The 21635-nt window shown below is 33.5% G+C and overlaps 1 pseudogene across 1 annotated transcript; it reads left to right on the top strand.

Moving 5' to 3' along the window:
• The first annotated feature begins 860 nt into the window (after positions 1–860).
• LOC149538326 (uncharacterized) lies at positions 861–18997 on the top strand (annotated as a pseudogene). Its single transcript, XR_016356520.1, has 4 exons — positions 861–1377; positions 14561–16190; positions 17786–18576; positions 18675–18997. The product of XR_016356520.1 is annotated as an uncharacterized LOC149538326 (transcript).
• The last annotated feature ends 2638 nt before the right edge of the window (positions 18998–21635 follow it).

Here is a 21635-nt window from a genome sequence, read left to right as displayed (position 1 = left end):
ATAAACCGGTGTATTAATACAGATTTTAACAACATCTCTTAATTAGTAATTCAAATTGGAGGCACGAGGAGAAAATACTAACATAGAGTCTGTAGACAAAAATTCTATTAGACGCACACATTACTACATTGCATTGTTTAAATACTTCATTTGAATTAATTCAATGCTAAAAATTAGTAAAAAATAGAATTATAAAAAATATTAGAATGTACATAAAATAAATGCTATTTGGTAGATACCATATTTCGCATCTGGTAAAACTGAAAAAATAATATTTTTATCGATAAAAAGATAAGTAAAACTAAATAAATCAAAATCAAAAGCATATTAGAAAACATAAAAACTTCGCAATATCTATATCTGAATCTTGAATTAATGCTCCTATTACACTGAGGCAATTTATGAAAATAGGTGCCTCTAGAAAAATAACTCTTGACTTTTTATATATATAAAAATATATATAAGCTAGTTATGCAAAAGTCAAATTCATTTCCATCCATTAATATTGAAATATGATTTCCTACTTTATTTCTTTTTCTTCTCACATCTACAACCTATAAACTTATCCCTTGCACCTTCTTCATATCCCTTACACCTACGTCACCTAAACACAATTCCAAAATCCTCTCTTCTACATGATTTAATTCATAGACTTAATAAAATATATTTTTATTAAATGATCAAATGCATTGCGGGTCGTTCACGTCTCCGCATCTTTCGTCGCTTTTCAGTATCACGTAACATCGGAACCTACAAAGCGCAATTATATCAAAGTAGAAATCGAATCCTACGCAACCCGCACTACCTAAGAAGTTTCCCATTTTTGTTGACCAAATTGGGCTGGTTCACACCACTCGATATTTTCTGGTTTTTCCAAGTTGACATCATCGCTGACGCGACGAATAGAGTGTAATGGAAATCTGGAAGCTCTATGCCATTGTGTCTACAAAGCCAGCGTTTTCTTAGCATAATTTGAATTTGCATAGCATAGTGCAGCAATCATGGTCCACCCAACTCTCGCTTTCTTTTCATTAATTCTCAGCAATTTCCTTTTGCTTACCCACTGTGCTTCCCTCTCACATGATGGACTAATTTTGATTAATATCAAAAAGGCAGATTGGAGAGACTGGAACGGAATTGCGTGTGATGAGTTCGACAGAGTTACCACTGTTGATCTCACCGGTGCGTTGATTTCAGGCAACTTGACTTCTGCCATTTGCAGCCTTCCCAATCTCACACGATTGACTCTTCAGAGTAATGGTTTCACTGCTGTTTCGCCAGACGCCCTCTTCAATTGCAAGCGTTTGCAAATGCTCGATTTGTCCAGCAACGGCTTCACCGGAACACTCCCAACTCATATCTCCAGTCACTCTCAATAGGACAAAGTCAAGTGTTTTGAGACAACTCTTATAGACAGAACTTGAATAATGTCGTAATTTTATTTTTATTTCTCTTTTGATTTTTTAATCTTTAGAATGATGTGTGTGTTTGTTTCTGAAAATAAAATTAGAGTGGGAAAGTTATTTTCATCCCTCTCCAAAATTTATTGAATAGTGATAATGTCTAAACCTGAGGATGGAATTTATTGAATAGTGATAATGTCTAAGACTGAGAGTGGACAGGACGAAGAGTGGTAGTGGTATGGTAGTGGTAAGGGAGGTAGTTTGAAGGCAAGTTTAAAGAGGTTCAACAATTTTTCTTCCAAGGAAGCTTTGTTTATGAAAACAAGCGCAGAAATTGTTTTTGATGGCAAGATTAAAGTGTTAATAGATTTTGGTATAGAAAGGGAAAAAAATCACCAAAATTCTAACTATGGTGTTGTGGATCTTAAGCACCAAGCTGAAGATCCTCCACTCCAAACTTGAGCTTCTCAAGGCTATATTCTTGATCAAAGAAATTAGAAGTAATCCCTTTATTCTTATTGTTAGTGTATTTATTTAATTATACTTAGGCTTATTAATCCTACTTAGTCATCCATACTTATTTGACACTTGCCTACATAAGTTGTAATCATTTTAGAGTCTATTAGACAAGTGTATGTTCTATTTTGACACCTCATCCTAGTTAATGGGTTGTTATTTTTTATTTGTGACCCCTCATGTTTGAGGATTTAATATCATTTCATGAAAGCACTGGAACCTATATGTATTCTCCTTTTATGCATTATTTGATACTCGACTTCGGCTCTCATATTGTATTGGTGTGTTTCTAATTTATTTCTTAGATAATACTAATTTATTCATGGTATTAGAACCTGTTGGCAAGTGACCAAGTATAAGGGCATGAGTGTTGTCATTGATAGAAAAATATTCATATGGTAAGATTGCTTGAAGGAACAACCACTTTTGGTTTAGGTTAAGTATGAAAAAATGTCAAGTATTTAGCATTAAAAATGCTAGCAGTCAACTTGTTTTGTTCAATGAGCTTAGCGGAGTAAGTTTAATTGGCCATAATTTTGGACATAGTCAGTATCATATCTAAATAAAATTTCAATATGTTTTGCTACTTTTTTATATTAAAAGAGGCCAATATGTTTTCATGAGTTAATAAGGCAGTTGGTTCATATTTTAGTTAAGAACTATGAAGATAGTTCCATATTGTAATTTATACATGGCAAGTGATAGAGCTCGAGAATTTTTGCCTAAGGAATTGAATTTTCTTGTCATTTCAATTACTTGGAAATGTAGAGATGACATCCTAGATATTAAGGTGTTCCCTCTATAATAAAATTTTGACAAATAGTTTTGGATGTGCTACATCTTTCATCATTATCATTAGTTGGAAAAAGTATTTGAAAGGGTGTATAAGTGGATCAATTTTCACATGCAAAGTGTGGTAATGTAATGTGGACATTATGGGATCTTTATGGATGATGCTATGATGATAAAATGTGTGTATTTTTTGTATAGCTAGAAACAAATATGAGATACAAAAAGGACTAATCAGATATTCAGATATCAGTACGATCACTTTACTATTTATATATTACTCATTGTATCGATTTAATATCATTATAGAAAAGTGAGCTTCTATTTTATTACAACTCCTAAAAAGGTTGACACTTTGAACATGGTCTAGTCCTATTGCAAGAACTTATCTAGTAAGTATACATAATAACTCTGAATAGGATGTAAACTCCCAACATAGAACCTTTTGATTATTACATTTTTGTGGATATCATCCCCACTCGGGTTTCCCAAGTAGCTAAGATTTTAAAAAAAATCTTATTGTTATAAGTTTCTTATTGTTTTATGCTTTACTTTTTAGTACTATTATTTGTGTTTTTGAGACAACTAATTAATTAATTGCCTTACTAAGAGACAATATAAAAGTGTGTATTGTGTAAAATATTGTCTTTAATTGGGTGTGTTACAATATTATCTCTATAAGATAATATGAAACAAAGGTAATTTATTCTCTTTAGAGACAATTTCAACTTTTTATCTTTGGAGACAATATTTCTTTAATAATTACTCTCTCTAGAGAGACAATACATGTTTAAATCAACCTATTCTCTCTTAAGTCATTTTTAAATAAATATTTTAACTTAATATTCTTTTCCTATAGGAAAATTAATACAATATTAACTGTAATTATTTTAAATGTTTTGTTTCTTACAAGACACTCAACAAAGTAGCATAATAAACTAACTTGGTAATAAAAACTATATTAATTTATTTTTTTCAATGCTTTCTTTCTTACAAAATGATGTGGGAGTTCCTCCACCACAATCAATAAAATGTATCATGGATATGCCATAACCATCATTGAATTATAATATTGACTTCTCTTTAATCTATAGCCTCATGGTGAAGTACTTAAATAGACCAAGACACCTTTGCGCTACACATGTCCACCAAGTTTAATGATGTAGGACAAAAGATCATTGATTTAAATACATATTTTTATTAAGAAAGCCATAAGGAATGTTTAATTTCCAATACTCTAAGAGTTGTATTCTTTCAACATGTCACATCTAGAATGACTACATTTGGATACAATTTCTCAATAATGTTTTTGAAATGAACAAGAAGCTTCTCATTTTCTTCATATTTCTTTTGTAGACGAAGGATAGAAACATTTAGTCAAGAAGTAAGCATCTCATATTCTTCATGGTTTTCTTGTAGTCCAAAAGATAAAAGAAGTATAAGAATATAAGATGACTAATCAAGTGATGATGCTCATATATGAAAAACACATCAATAAAGAAAAGACATAGAGATTGTTGCAAATCACGGAGATCACTCAAAATGAACTATGCATGAATATTTTACATTTTTTTTATTTTGTGGGTGTAAAAATAGGCTTTCTAACAAGTCTTAGGTCTTTTTATAAAGTTCATAGATGTTGTCTAATGTAATTGAATACAGACAAAGTATCATAACTATTATCTTTTAAACATAAATGATAGAGGAAAAAACTTCAAGAAGTTTAAACTGTTCCAAGTATGTAGTTTTCAAGCATGTTTCAAATAGTATTTTGTTATTTTGACTTGACCTCAATATCCAAAAGAGACTTAAACTGACATAAAGCTCTGCTGGATGTACTTGAAACTTCTTTGAGAAAGGGAAAATGAAACTCTAAATTAGAAAATACTGATTTTATGTGACATAGTTGTAAATCTATCAGTTAATGACATATTTCATTGAGAAAAATGCCAAATCTTGAGAAAATAATAGCAACCAATTATTTTTGATAAAAGAAAAAGAAAGCATTTCAAAGAGAACAATAGTTGTAGTTGTTAGAGTAAATAATTAATTATTAATTATTTATTCTATTATTTAAGCTTACTTAGGTAAATGCATTTCATTTATTAGTTGTAGTGTAGGAGTTAGTTATAAGTTGTTAACAATACAAGAATTTGTTCTCTCCTAAGTCATACTTATCCTCTCACCTTGTTCGAGGACTTTCCACCTCATGTGGATGTATGCTTAGTTGTCACATTTTTCTCCTAACATCTTCTAGCTTGTTTTAGGAGATTCCTTGAGCTCTTTATATTTGAGCTTCCTCATTGTCACTCATATCACATTCAACATATTGTAAATACATTTTTTCTTGTGTTTGCATATCTTGTTGTCTCTCATGTCTGTTTAGGGTTTTTCCCTAGCTCCATGCTCTTCCTTCCTAAGCTTTCCTTGATAGGTTATTGCATGCAGGTGATTCTTGGGCATCTTCGAAGTTAGATTTCATCAACTCTAACATGGTATCAGAGCCTTCCTGCTACTGCTTTGTTGAAGAATTTTTGAAGCCGTGATTTGAAGTCACAAAGTTTGTTTGTGCATTTTTGTTCAAATCAGGGAACAACATTTTTTCAGAGCACTTTGGACCCAAATGAACATTGCCATTGGATTCAGAAGGCCGTTTGCAGTCAGGATTCATATAAAACATTTTTTTTTGGCTACAGGAAATTTTTTGAAAAAATTTAAGCCCCACTATTTGCAGTTGTATGACCGTACGAATGCACAGTTAATTTTTTTTTAAAAAGAGTTGCCACTGCAGTAGTGCTCACGCGCCATCGCAGGGTAGCCTGCACTCCACTAGTGCCTTGCTAGTGTCCTGCTCACAAGCGAGGCACCGCTAGTGAGACACCCCAGCTCCTCCATGGCCAGCGCACCACCGATCAGCCACCCAAGCTCCACCCAAGATAGTGGTGCAGCTGGGTTTTCCTCTTGGGTGCCATTGCCTCCGGTGGATTCCTCTTCTCTGTCGCTCTACGGCTGCTATGATTACTGACGCAGAATCCAGTCCATGTGAGACATGTGTCAAGGCTGCCACATGGCCCCTGCCATATTAGCTAGTCTGCCATGTGGCTGCCATGTGGCCTCCTTTTTTTGGCTGCGATGACTATTGGGCATCAAATTTAATGGCGTAAAATGTTGACATCAGCACTGCATCATCCACTTCTTGCACCTCTCGTTCAAGGTCATTTTGGAGCTACCTTCAATTTTCTGGCCAAAACTTGAGCATATAGAGGTATTTTTTCGATCTGAAAGAAGTGCTAGAAAGAAGGTTCCGAGATAGAGACATTGGTGTAGGTATTTTTAGGTTTTGATGTAGTTTTATTCCCCATTTTTTTAGTTGAAGTTTGAAGTTGTGTTTTTGACTCCGGCATGCATATCTTTTGCGTCCCATGTCAGTTTTTTGAAAACATTATTTTTTTTGGAAAGTTGGTTTTGTCATCTTTTCATAAATGTAGTCATTTTCCTTAGATTTAAGCCCATGCTCTTTCTATCATGTTTTTGGCATTTTTTCTATATGGTGGATATCTTGGGTGTTTCAGGTCCAAGGATCATTTTCCTAGCATGGTTTCTTTTGTTTTAGGCTATACTTTCTTTTTTGTCATCTTTTTCCTTGTTCTGATCATTATAAACATCATTTGTAAGCACTTTTATATACACATTAAGATAAAGTGTCACTTTTACATTTCAGATTCATGAACGTTGTTTTTTAATCAGTTGTACATGCACCTTTTTATAAAGCACCATGGGGGGGATAGTTGTTTTTATGTTTTAGGTCTTCTTCCTTTTGTTTTCCCATACAATGTCATTGTGTCTGTGTCTTTATAGGTGTTTATACCTCTTCCTCTCTTATCATTCTTGGTTCATCTACAAGAGATTTCTGGCCCACCTTCTTAGTTTCCTGTCATCTCACCCTGTCTGCATTAAGGGGGGGTTATGTTGTTGTTCTAATGCATTCGTGGTTCAATAGTTCAATAGTGTGAACTGTGTATTTAGTGGTTGATCCTATATACGAGGTGATTGCAGTGGCTGGCTACATATGCATTTCAGTGAGATGGATCATCTACCATATAGTTATAATTCTTTAGAATAATTGAGAGGGGGGGTGAATTAGTTATTCAAGGTCCAAATGCCATAATAAAACTTTTTCTGTTTTCTCTAAAAATTCTTAATGGTGCATAACTGAACTTATCATGCATGCAATTTAAATATTGAAACAACTAAGAAAAGTAAACATACATCACACCATAACACTAAGAATTTGATAACCCAGAAACCCTCCAAGAATAAGAAGGTAAAATTGAGGGGATGATACCCACAAAATAATTGCGCAATTGATTTTAACCACTTATGATGGTCTGTCCTGTGAAAAGCCTACCCTGTTAAAGGCTACAACACATTGTTAAATGTGACCTTGTTAGAGGATTTCACCAAACTATTAGGAATGGGCCTGGTTAAAGGACTTTGGAACATTCACTTGGAATGTCACCCTGTTAAAGGATTTACAACATGGCTATTAAACCAACCTAAGTCCATAGGTTTTATCTTAACTATTACAATTGCTAGAAAGTAACAACAATAGCTTTGATCTGATTCAACTTACATCATAACTTGCAGATTACAGATCACACTTCAGTTCAATCCTTTCCTTGGTTTTTAATCACTTCAGTTCTATTAGCTTGTCTTCCTCTCAAGCTTTTTTTCCTTAAGTCTTCTTTACTCATCAAACCAATGCAATCATGTCTGTGGTCATCTAGCGAAACAGAGCATTCTTTGTTCTCTTACTCCTTAGCACTTTTCTTCAGCAGCTCATGATTTCATACTTTCTCACCACCACACTACTGCTTCGTGACCTTATGACTTCTTAAATAGAAATATGAAATATCTTTCCTGCTCAATTGTCCCTCTCCAATTTTAGGGTTTCAATGGATTAGGTAGGATACAATGTATCTACCCCATATTTCTTCTTCATCTAGAAACCTTGTCTAGCATCCAGTTGTATTCGCTAAAAAACTTTTTACATGGTGTTCTGTGCCACCAACTCATCATTGTTATCTTCTATATGGTTTATAAACTTCTAGGTAACAACCTTGTTGGGTCAGATCTAGTGAACCTTTGATTTCAAAATAAAGCGGCAACTCGGCATTATTGGTTTAATGATACTCGGCTTGTTCTATGTTACTCAACACTTATATCCTGCTCGGTATCTATATCTTTACTCGGCACCTGTTTTCATGCTCGACACTTGATGTTTACTCAACAATTTTTTTTTACTCGGCACTTGATATTTACTTGGCACTTGTTTTCTATTCAGCACTTGATATTTACTCGTCACTTATTTTTTTTTTGGCACTTGATATTTACTCGACACACTCTAAAAGTGAACTTGCTCGGCTTCAACTAAGAATCTATTCGGCACTAAGTTTCTTGCTCGGCTCTCTCTCTCTCTAATGAACTTAGTTAGACTTTACAAATGACTTAGCTAAAACCTTACATCTTTGATATGTTTCAGTGTGCCCATTCTTTATGTCTTAGAGTATGTCATCAATACACTTTTTCATCATTGGCTTCGCTGATCCTTATATTTCATTACAACATCATAACTTCAACCTTTCTCTAGGTACTCTAGTTACATCTTATTGTTTTCCTCCTCCTTGTCAATCAACCAATTGATAGTATTTGGATCATTAAAGCAATTGTCATTCCTGCAAGTAGCAAGTTTGACATCAATGACAAAACAATGATTGAGAACATTCTTTACTAGCTCCATTACTTTTTATGTATAATCTCTTCATTCATTTTCAACAATCTCCCTCATGATCTTTTTCAATCATTTCCAACAATAGACACACTCCGTTTGTGCCTTCTTCTTCCATGGAAGTTCTTCAGATCAACAATTTTCTTTTTGATGATAGATTTTGTAGCTTCTTCATGTTTCAGTGATGCTCTTCATGATCACTTTTTGTTCCTATTTTAGGGGACATTCCCTAGTTGGAGGCTTCTTCAATTCTTCACTAGGTTCTTACCTCTTTTTGGGGGAGGATTTTTTCCACGTGGTTTTCTCTCTTTCCCTATTTTTAGAGGTTGCATTTTTTTGCATTTGTACGTGGGTACCTAACATGGCCTTGTTACTGGGACCCATTTCTGCATTTATTAGTTTTTTGAGCTTAAGGCATTTCCCTAAGTTGCACTTAAGGGGGGATGTTAGAGTAAATAAATAATTATTTATTATTTATTCTATTACTTAAGCTTACTTAGGTAAATGCATTTCATTTATTAGTTGCAGTCTAGGAGTTAGTTATAAGTTGTTGACAATACGAGAATTTGTTCTCTCCCAAGTCATACTTATCCTCTCACTTTGTTCGAGGACTTTCCACCTCATGTGGATGTATGCTTAGTTGTCACACTTATCTCCTAGCATCTTCTAGCTTATTCTAGGAGATTCCTTGAGCTCTTTATAATCGAGCTTCGTCATTGTAACTCATATCACATTCAACATATTGTAAATACATTTATTCTTGTGTTTGCATATCTTGTTGTCTCTCATGTCCATTTAGAGTTTTTCCCTAGCTCCACACTCTTCCTTCCTTGGCTTCCCTTTGACAAGTTATTGCATGCAAGTGATTCTTGTCAGTCTTCAGAGTTGGATTTCATCAACTCCAACAGTAGTATGGCATCAAAGTTTCTATTAAGGAAATAACATGCTCTATTAAGGATAAAGCAATGATTTTCAAGATTGACAAAATATTTGTGTTGGAGTAAACAAAAAAGAAGAAAGAGTATAATGAAAAACTTGCACTTTTCAAAAATATAAGAAAGCATATTTTGATTTAAGAAATGGTTTTTTTTCCCTTATTGAAAGAGCAACCTTGGATGCATAAAAAATAATTCCAAAGATAGAGAAGATATTTATCAATTTAATCAAGATGTTAAAGATTTCCATAATAGGCAAAATAGGCCTCAAAAGGCTATGTAATAGGTTTGGGGAGTAGGTTAGAAGCTTGATACGTGTATATGTATTTAAAGGCCTTTGAGAAACTTTTTTAGGTAATAAGAGTGACAGATTAGGTTCATGGAAGAAACAATAAAGTAAAATTGTGAGAAAGATGTCAATAAAACCAAAGTGATTTTTGTGACTTTCACGATTTCAGTCAGTCTAATTTCCTAATCTATCGGAGTATTTCATTAATACTTTAGTTTTAGGTTTAGATTAAATAAAATAATTAACATATAGTTCCCAAGTCAATTAGGTAGTTGTAGTCCCATAGATGGTTATTCATATAAATATAGACTTATTAAGTCATGAGCTTTACATTGTAAAATACATTCAAATATATTGAAACATCCCTTTGCATTCTATATTTTAAATTTGATTTCCACATTTGGTATTAGAGCTACATTAGAGAAATTATGGATAAATCTTCCTTATGAGAGAAATCATGGGGATTTTGATAAAACCAATATATGATTTATGAGCACAACATCGATTTGAAAGTGGAATCATCTTGGGTCTAAAGGGCAATACAAAAATTCGATGACAACAATTTGAGCAATTATGAAAGAGAATTGTGTTGTAAGTAGTGGAAGAGATTGTTGGGCATTGACATAATAAATGATTCATGACACAAAAATGAGTTTTGCATAGTTTAAATAGTGATTGCATGTTTTTTTGCTGGTATGAATTTTGTTTCTTAGATAATAGTTATTATAGATGTACATGGAAAATCCTAAGTTGTGTTGGTTGCAATGAAATATTTTGATTTTTGAGTGAAATTCATTAATTATTGGCATGGCAAAAATACATAATAGTTTTTTATTCCATTTGATATAAGTAACTTTCCAAAACTTGGGATAGTAAAATCCCCTTTGTTACATTGCACTAGGAGAATCAACAGAAACTTGCCACGTTTCAAAAAAAGTCAAAGATTGTATTCAAGCATTAGATCTATTGTATGATGAATGCATAAATTATTGCATCTAATTTTTAAAAAGTAGTGAACCATCAAATGAAATGGGGTGGTGGTTGATTATAAAAGGTATTGATGACCATAGTTTTAGATTTGTGTGCGGGCAAAAAACTTCAAGTAGGGGTAATGTTCTAAGATGTTTTTGTATTTACGAAGGCACAAGACATTTTCTCTTTATGTGCTATCATCTAGAGTCAATTATTGTGTAGGGAATGAAATAGTATTTGATTGGAACATTGCCCAATCACTTAAAGATAGAATATTATGTTTCTATTCCTCTCTCTCTACAGAAGTAGTAAAATGGATCAATATAATATTGAGTAGCCTTATTTTCTTTGCATATAGCCACTACAATCCCTTCCTAAAATTAAAGCATATTCCTTAATTTTCATAAGAAATATGTTGTTTCATGGGCTCTGATATCATAGGAATAATGCCTTGTACCTATAGTCATTAAGTTACTTTTCTTATGTAGTGAGTTTGGACACTTTTGTTATAAATAATATTTACTTTTCCCTTTAATTGAAAAGGTATATTTATTTTTTGTTCCCCTTTCATTGTTGTCATAAAGTTGTATTAGTTCTTAGAGAATGCATGCAACAACATGTATTGATAAATGAGTATAAAAATAATATTTTAACAAGTGTGTGATAAATGAGCATAATGATAAAAATTTAACAAGTGTGACAGACATGAAGAAATTTAAAATTCCTTGCTCATCCTCCAACAACAACTAACCTTATTACAAAGGACAAGTAGGAATGGTTGTAGCTTCATAGATAGTGTCCTACAATGCTCATTTTGTTAAAGATTTTATGGGATGGTTGCATATATTTCACCCTACAATAAGAGATAATTGTGTCAAATTTATGGGAAACTAATGATACTCTAATATTGGCTTATACTAATTACGCAATTTTCATTATTTTTAAAGTTTTATAATGGATTCGATTGTTCCGCATGTTTCTTCCTATCATTAAGCTTAATATTTATACTGTTTTTAAACATTATTTAGTTATAATATTTTCATATATTGTATACCTAGGAAATGATATATATGATATTTGCTTGTAGTTTAAATTTTATTTTTGTTTTAATTACTTTTTCTCCTGAGCTTACAATTTGTATTTTCTTGTTAATTTGATTTGAGTATGTATTTATTTTAGTTTAACAATAGTCCATGGCCTTCTTTTAACAATAAGGATTGATGAAATTTGTGTATAGGTTTAGACACACTATTATAGCTTGGAGGTGCTTCTATAACATGGGTTTCATAAAATAATCTGGTATTCATGGTGTCATCACATGACTTACATTGGTAGACACAAGATTTCAAGCAATTCAGCTTTATGTCCAACCTCCCAAAATTTGAGAGGCCATCTAATCATTCAGAAAAGTAAGTTATCTCAATTATTTTTAGTGAATATACTATCATTTTGTATTTGAATCTACCAATTCACACCCTAATTATGTGTAAATTGTGTTTTCTTCTGATTGAATATGCTTCTACTAAAACTATGAAAATTACATGTAAAATATGATTTTTATATATATTGTGGATGCTTCTTTTTAGCACAATATGAAGATAGCCCTGTAACAATGAATGTGGGTGCTCTTGTGGCTTATAATTCCACAATTTGGAGAGTGACAAAAAATGCCATTGAATTGGTAATGGAAGATGTAAAAAAGTGACAAAACTTTGCTCAAGGAATCTAACTCAAGCTGCTAAAGGAATCTAACTTGAGATCACCATGCTGGATTGTAGTTGTAGCGGCTTTTACTACAAATTTAGTGGTTCCTTTAGATCACCATGATGGAATGCAATTGTATGGATTTCACTCAAACTTTAGTGGGTATGTTCAAATCTCTAACTAAGTCTAGTATATAATTTTTATATTTGGAAAGTTATTTTTTTGTTTAAAGAAATGTGGGCATCTAAGATGATTTCCTAGAAGAAAAAAGTTGTAAGCTAAATTGTTTGTTGATATCAAATATCATAATTATTGGTGCAAGATGATTGAAATAAAAGCAACACTAACAAGTTATCTACTTTTTGTCAACACTTGCAAGTTATATACTTGTTATCAACTTTGAGTGCAAGTATTCATGCTTTATATTTATGCAATGGAAAGATGCATTGGCTGTTCCATACTTATCAAACTTTTCTAAAAAAATATTTACTCTGAAGGGAGGAATGTGAGATATATGTTCAATGCTAAATTGTTATGGCAAACTTGTCATCCATTTGTAGCTCTATTACAAAACCACAACGAGCTCTACCTTTGAGTGTGTGAAGTCTCTTACCAAATATAAGAGGTCAGACCATTGGGCTTCTACAATTGCCAACATGAATTCAATTTTAAAATAAACTATTAGCATATTTGGAGTTATTTTAGCATAATTTCTACTGTAATATATATATATATATATATATATATATATATATATATATATATATATATATATATATATATATATATATATATATATATATATATATATATATATATATATATATATATATATATATATATTCTTTTTTTTTCATTTTTAGTATTAATTATTATACATTATTTAATATGGTATTGTATTATCTTCTCTCGACTTGTGCGTTTACACAAATGAAATATATTTTATTAAAAAGTTAATTTCTAAATTACAATATTAATAATTGGATATGTTATTTCTTTTTTATAAACTATTATATATATATAATTATATAAAATATAATATCTTGTTAAATATAAATCTAGTAAAATTCAATTTCAAAAAATACATTTACCAATTAAATTTGACTAAGTATAATATTCAAAATAAAACTTTAAAATTTTGTAGGGAAATATGCCACAAAAATTATCATTTTTGCTACCATCATGTGTATTGACAATATTTATTGTAAGGTTTGTGCATTCTCAATGATGACTCGTTCCAACATTCATGTGCACCACTTGAAGGGTCAAATATAGTACATCTACAATTTTGATAGCACAAATGTTTCATATTTCATACAACAATTTGTGCTTAGTGAATTGCACTCTTGTTGATGTTTCCATTCTTTTGAAGAAAAAAGAGCTTGTGAAGTTTCTTGTGGATTTAATAGGGTGCAAAGATAAACCTACGAAGAAGGTAAATTCTAGAAAAAGATAGGATGAATCTCAAACAAGGAAAAGTCTAATATGATGTATTCAACGTGTACAAGAGAAGAAACAATAATAAAAATAAAAATTATCTTACTAATATTTTAGTATGCAAGCAAACTTTGCTTTGTACATCAGCACTATAGCGACATGATTTAATATATAACACTATCGTTGCAGCTTCAAAGATATAATATATCAAATGAGGAGTAAACGAATGGGAGATTCCTTTACACGCACATCGAGAACTTTTGTAGACGAATAGGATTGAAAGCATTGCAGGTCGTTCATGTCTCCTCCTATTCCGTCGCTTTGTAAAACCTAAAAAGCTGACTTTTCATCATTTTTCAGCACCACGTAACATTCAAGGAGAAATTGCATCCTAAAAAGGCTGTGCTCGGTAGCTTCCTTTATTTTTATTTGTTGAAAAAATCTGGCAAGTGCACACCACTTGTGTTCTGGTTTCTACAATTTGATATCAGCCTCGACATCATAAAAAGATGGTAGCGGAAACATGAAACCCATTAAATTAAAAATCATATAACAGTGGTTCTGTGAACATTAAATTAATTAATAAATTTAAGCAATGGTCAAATAGGGGCATATCTTCGTCTGTTTATGCAACGGTCTTCTCCCTTGTATCAGGTGCATATTTCAGGCTGCTTAGGAAGGGTTTTCTCCATTGTACCTACAAAGCCAGCGTTTATCTTATGATAAGTTGAATTTGCAACGATCATGGTCCACCCAATGCTCGCCTTGTTTTCATTCGGTCTAATCTGTTTCCGTTTGCTTTTCCACTGCTCGTCCCTCTCCCCCGATGGAGCAGTTTTACTTGATATCAAAAATGGAGATTGGAGAGACAACAATAATGCTTTGAGCAATTGGAACGAGTCTCATCAAAATCCATGCGCTTGGAAAGGAATTGCTTGTGATGAGTTTGGCACAGTTATTACAGTCGATCTCACTGGTGCGTTGATTTATGGCAACTTGACTTCTACCATTTGCAGGCTTCCCAATCTTACAGAACTGACTCTCCAGGCCAATGCTTTCACTCTTCTTTCCCCAGACGCCTTCCTCAACTCCAAGTGTTTGCAAAAGCTCGATTTGTCGACTAACAACTTCACTGGAACGCTACCAAGTCATATCTCAGAAATGAGTGAGTTAAGAGTCCTGAATTTCTCAGATAATTCTTTCAGTGGCTGCATTCCGTCCACTTTCTTGGGCAAATTAACGCGGTTGGAGATCTTGGATTTATCGGAAAATGATCTTTCGGGCACCATTCCTACCACTTTTATGGCTCACTCGAATCTGACACAACTCTCTCTTTATAAAAACAACTTGTCTAGACGAATTCCGGAGAACATTGACCAGCTCAAAAGGTTATCTATTTTGGATTTGGGCCACAATCAACTTGAAGGCACAGTTCCCAATGCAATTGGCAATCTCACATATCTGAGACTTCTTCAATTGCAGCAGAATCGGCTTACAGGAAAAATACCTTCTCAGATCGGCAAGATGTCCCACTTGAGCAACTTGATGCTATACTAAAATAACTTCAGCGGTTGGTTGCCCCCGAGTTTGGGCACATATTCTGACTTCGTTATCTCTGATGTGTCTCAAAGCGGATTGGAAGGTCCCCTGTCGAAGAATTTGTGCAAGGGAGGAGTGTTGTATGGCTTCGCAGCCTCTTCCAACAATTTCAACGGTACTTTGCCTTCCTTTTTTGCAGATTGTAAATCTCTAGAGTATCTGTACCTCGACGACAACCAGCTGAGCGGCGAGATTCCAACGGGGCTATCGGGTGCTGCCAAACTCAAGGGGTTATTTCTAAACAACAATAAGTTCCAAGGCAAGATTTATCCTACGATTGGCCAAGCGAAGAATCTGAGTCGATTGAAGATAAGCAATAACTGTTTCGACAGAACAATTCCTCCAAAAGTTGGACAGCTCACGAAACTTCAAGAATTTGAAGCAAGCAACAACAGCTTGTCAGGCCCCATTCCACCTGAGCTCGCAACCTTAAGTCTACTCAACATTCTCAAGCTGGACCACAATCTTCTCTCTGAAGAAATTCCCGAGAAAATAATGTCACTGAAGAATCTCAATCAGCTCAATTTGTGTTACAATCGACTAACAGGAGAAATCCCTGGGATTTTGACCAACGTAGATAGTCTTGATTTGTAAAATAATCTGCTTTCTGGAGGCGTTCCTGCCAAATTGGGACGAATGAATCCGAATATTTTCAATGTATCCAACAATCACTTGTCTGGGCGGATTCCTGATGGCTTAGACAATCCAGCTTACATGGACAGCTTTGTGTTTTAGAAGTAGTCAAACCCATGTGGCTGGTTAGTTACAACAAAACTGCTAGTTTGTCATACTTCTAGCCATTGATTGTTTTGCCAGTCTGTCATACTTCCAGCCATTGACTATTAGTGCTGTCAAAATAATACTAGATCCTCTGCAATGTATGAGGAAGTTAGTTTATTTTCAACATGAATTCAAGGAAGCTCTACAAACCTATAGGTGTTGGAAGTCTCTATAAATAGAGAGAAATTGTAACACATTGTGTGCAGTCAGATTAATTAAATAATTTTGTTATCTGCTGTCACCATGTTTCTTTATAGTTTTAATTTTCAATATGGTATCAGAGCCTAGGTTAGCCAAGTTCAGCTGGAGATTCATTTAGAAGTTTAGCTAGAAATATTGCTAGAGGGTTTTGTTGAAAGAAAATATATTGCTAGAAATGGTTTATTTGCAGGGCTGATTTTTTTTTGGAATGATATTTGGTTGCAGGGCTGTTATGCTGTTGGAGTATTGCTAGATTTGTTTGAACTTGATCTTTTTGCTAACATGGGTTCTTCAAATGAAGTTTTGCCTATCTTTGATGGAAGTGCTTTTGCAGATTGGAAGATTGCAGTCAAGAATGCTCTAAGAGAGAAGGCTTTATGGAGGTTAGTAAATAAAGAAATTGGAGAACCTCAACAAACTGATAGAGAAAAGGAGTTGTGGAAATGCAAGTTGGAGCAAGCTAGAGAAGATATGTTGTTGTCAAATGAAAAGAAAGGCTGATCATTGAAGTCAATGTTTGCAATATGAAGATCAAAATAGTGATGGTTGTAGCAAGAGGTGCACTATCGGTTGTACCTGACACTTCAAAAGTTTTTACTATATTGATGAACAATGTATCTGGAAAATATTCCTACAGAGCTAGTGAGCACAGCGGCTGGGTACCCATGTGACTCGGTAGATGGATTATTTTTTATATGGACTCAATATTAGTATGCTAGAGAAAAGTTTAGAGTTGGTTTACCTATCATTGGAGCAATGGTTTTGTGAAGTTTGAAGGGTTTGTGGTAATCCAAAACCACTTGTTTAAGTAAATCTATTGAATGGTTTGTGGTAAGCCTAAACCACTTATTTAGGTGAAAAACCTAAAAGTCTTGAAGGGTTTGTGGTAAACAAAAACCACTTGTTTGGGTGAAAGATCTTAGAGCATTTTTTTCCGAAGAGTTTGTGGTAAGCTAAAACCACTTAACAAGAAAAATGAATTTTCTATGTTGTAAATGGGTACCTCAAAAGGCTTAATGCTGGGACCTATCATGTTTAAATTTCTTATTGTAATTTCTCCCACTGAAAGAGTCTTTAGTGTAGAAATTAAGGGAGGATGTTAGAAGTAGTCAAACCCATGTGGCTGGTTAGTTACAACAAAACTGCCAGTCTGTCATACTTCCAGCCATTGACTGTTAGTGCTATCAAAATAATACCAGATCCTCTGCAATGTATGAGGAAGTTAGTTTATTTTCAACATGAATTCAGAGAAGCTCTACAAATCTATAGGTGTTGGAAGTCTCTATAAATAGAAAGAAATTGTAACACATTGTGTGCAGTCAGATTAATGAAATAATTTTGTTATCTGCTGTCACCATGTTTCTTTGCGGAGGACGAATGTGATGCTACCTTCGTGCTCCTCGTCAAGTAAAATGTCACCGCAGAGGTTAGCGATCATTCTAGTGCCATCTCTAGTTATATTAGCCATTGTAACCTCGCTCTTTATTTATCCGTGTCGCTTCTGGAAGCGGCGTTACCCAGACAACCAGGCGTGGAAGATGGCGCCATTCCATTCTACAGATGTGGATGAGGCATTCATCCTTCGCAACTTGAGAGAGAGTAACGTGATTGGCTCTGGAGGCGTTGGAAAAGTTTACAAGGTCATTCTACAGAACGGGCAAGCGGTAGCTGTTACGAAGATCCAGAACAGCCGGAACATGAGCAGATCAGGAAGAAATCGCAAGAGAAAAGGTTTGCACGAAGTAGAGAGTAAAATGGGGGAAGTGGAGGTGGACAAATTGGGTCTCATCAGGCATGCTAACATCTTGAAGCTTCTCTGTTCCATTTCAAGTGAAGACTCCGATTTCAAGCTGTTGGTGTACGAATTCATGCCCAAGGGCAGCTTGTTCGACTGCCTGCACGGAAATCGATCTAGACCACAAGTAAATCTCCAATGGTCGATCCGTTATCAGATTGCTCTTGGTGTAACCCGTGGGCTGAGTTATATGCATCACGATTGCTGCCCTCCGCTATTGCACAGAGATGTGAAATCCAGTAACATCTTGCTGGACGAGAATTTTGGGGCTAAAATTTCAGATTTTGGGGTGTCCAAAGAGCTAAACAAGCTGGGGTATGAATTCACGGCGTCTGGTTACGTAGGGTCACACGGATACATCGCCCCAGGTATCAAAACTCACTCTTTCTGATCGACATATTATAGTTTTCGTGCAGAAATTCTCTTCTTTCTTTTCATTATATTTTAAGAACGTATTGTGATGCAGAATATGCGAATAGGCCAAAGGTGAACGAGAAGAGTGATGTGTACAGTTTCGGAGTGGTGATGTTAGAGCTAGTTAGCGGAAAGAAACCTACGGGTGAGGCGGAGTATGGAGAGGACGGGGACATCGTGGAATGGGTACGCAACAGAATTCTGATGGGCGGACAAGAGGCAGTGTTTGACGATCGCATGGTGGGAAATAATTGCATAGAACTAATGATGTGTGTCTTGCATTTGGGTTTGGTTTGCAAAAATAGAGTGCCTAACCAGCGGCCTTCTATGAGAAAAGTAGTGGAGAGATTACTAACGTTAGTTACTGAAAATTAAAATGCATGCATAACAAAAATTAGTTACTGAAAATTAAAATATATGAATAATAAAAATACATTTTAAATAATCAATATAATCAAACATGAGAAATATTAAATAGTTTATTTTAACAAATCTTGATATTCTGTCTACAAAAAATGTGAACTTTGAACATTACATAATGAAAAAGAGAAACGATAGCCAAATAAGTGGGTTCCACATTTATGACATACACGAAGTCAAAGCTTCGAGTGTGCCAGTTAAGTCGGGTCTAAAGATAATAAACAAAGCCTACTTGAGAAAGTTTGGAATTTCAAATCAAATAACACTGCCTTCTATGTCTAATTTAATAGTCTATTTCCATTAATATTAATAATATTATAATAGTGTTTCAAATGTGTCTTGTCATATGGTTGGTTAGATATAAATTTAATGTGTTTAAATTTTTCCTATTTATATAATTGGTATCATAGTGTTTATAATGTTGTTTTTGTCAAATGGCTTGTGAAACACAAATTGAATATGGGATTAGATTTTTCTTATAAATATAATTGTTTAATATATATACTTTTTTTTTAACAAAAGTGGACATACCCACTACATTTTTTATATATTTACTTTTCATATACGAGTTCAATAACGACTCATGAAGGAAAGAACCCAACAAGAAAACCTTCACTTTTGCTCATTAAAATTCTAAAGTAACTAAAAAGTACAGAAAAAGAGCATGATTATAACTTATTGCCAAACAAACCTAAAACTACTAAAGTTTACAAAATTGGTCATATGGAAGGAGGCCAGATGTAATTTTTTTTAGAAATCTAAATCATAATACAATTTCCAATTTGAGTATATAAGCCTTTGCCCTTCCCAATTACATGGAGCAGAAAATGTCATACATATTTGTCCCAAAAAATAATCCCACCCCAATAATGAAGCTCACAATGTCACAAAGTAGTAGATGTGGAGCCCAATACGATAAAGAAGAAGTCATGGACACCTACGTGAGTCACACATAGAACCATTAGAATATATCCCCCAACTAAGCCATAGTAATAAAGCTTCCCTTATCAATTTGAACTATATGTGTAGATGAGCCAAGAGAATATTATCATGAAAATCCAATATGTGAGTCGAAAACATATTAGAGGAGAGTAATATAGAGCCCTATGAAGTACAACAAACTATAGTACAAATAAAACATGTATGTAGAGAGTGGCATATCTTGGAAGTACAACTAATATACACAATATAGTCTTCATAGAAAATATATTTAGTCTACTATATCAGTCTACAACATCATATTGTGCATAAATACCAATAACTATAAGTATTGATTATTTATTTCTAATCCCCAGAACAAACATTTTTCTCAAGTATAGATTTTGTATTAAGGAAGATCGATATCCATCACTACTGTACCAAATTGAAATTTTTTTTGGCTTCAAAAGCCAAATCAATGGTACTATATCTTTCAACTAGCATGTTTCAGTGTCAAGTAGTAGTTTTATGAGTTTTATGTTAGACTATTTTGTTAGCGCCTTTGATTGGCTGGCATCCCAATACTGTTAGGAGATGCAATACAAAAGATTTCATATTTAAAATCAGATAACTACACATATTCTAATATTGTGTATTGCTAGTTGTTAATACCTAGACTAAGACACTCTCATTATCTTGGACAACTTTCCACATCATATGCTATGTCCTTCTTTTGATAAATATATTTGAACACTATAATATTAAAATCCACTTTAAAACATGTAGTGCAACAATAATCTTATAATCTTTGACAACTTTTGTCTTATTAGAATAACCTAGAGATAAAACTTTAGATCAATGAATTTTCATAAGGTTATCTTTAATGTTAGCTTTGAAATATATCCTCGCATGGATTTTCCCCTAAACCAATTGAAGACTTCACTTCTAAGAAATGGGGAAGAGATAGTGCAATGTTACATGCTTGTATAAAAGGGGAAAGTGATTAAAATTACAATTGCTATTGTTGTATCATTTTTTAATATTGTTGTTTAGTTATTGAACTTCTTTAGGGCTATTTTGGTAAAGGAAATATTTAATAGGAATAAGAGATGCAATTCAATGTAGTTAGCTACCCATTTTACTAAAACAAATTTCCTCATTTCACAATTCTTTGACAAATTACCCAACTTTCATGTTTCCATAAAATAATTTTTTTTGTATTTGGTAAAATAGTCTTTCAAGCATACACAAGGAAATAATTGTATTTCCATATAGATAGCTAGGTTAAACATTAATTTGATGAAGAGGACATAGAGGAATTGATGAATTTAGAAATATTGCACTCCAAGTTAAGAGAGAATTAAAAGTGACTAATAATTCAATCACTGCACTATGTGAAATGACACCAAGCTACTAGTAATCAGTTTTAACCCATAGAGTTCAACCAATTCCTAGTGAAAATGATGCAATTTATACCAATAGAACAACCAAAGATAGCCTCCATCCAAGCAGCTGTAAAGAAGATCATATGGAGCATCCTAGTAACTAGTATTACAATCTAATAGTGCTAGAATAGATGCTTGAATTCCTCTTATAGAAAACATTAGAAGTGGTCTCCTACTAGGTTTGTCTAAACAAAAATGCACCTGTAATAGGACCTAAATATATATTATAC

This window comes from Cupressus sempervirens, chromosome 9, assembly GCF_028749045.1.
Source record: "Cupressus sempervirens isolate cs-2001-9-10 chromosome 9, ASM2874904v1, whole genome shotgun sequence".
In the NCBI taxonomy this organism is placed as follows: domain Eukaryota; kingdom Viridiplantae; phylum Streptophyta; class Pinopsida; order Cupressales; family Cupressaceae; genus Cupressus; species Cupressus sempervirens.
Note: the sequence above shows the minus strand (reverse complement) of the source record. Positions and strands in the feature narration are given on the sequence as shown.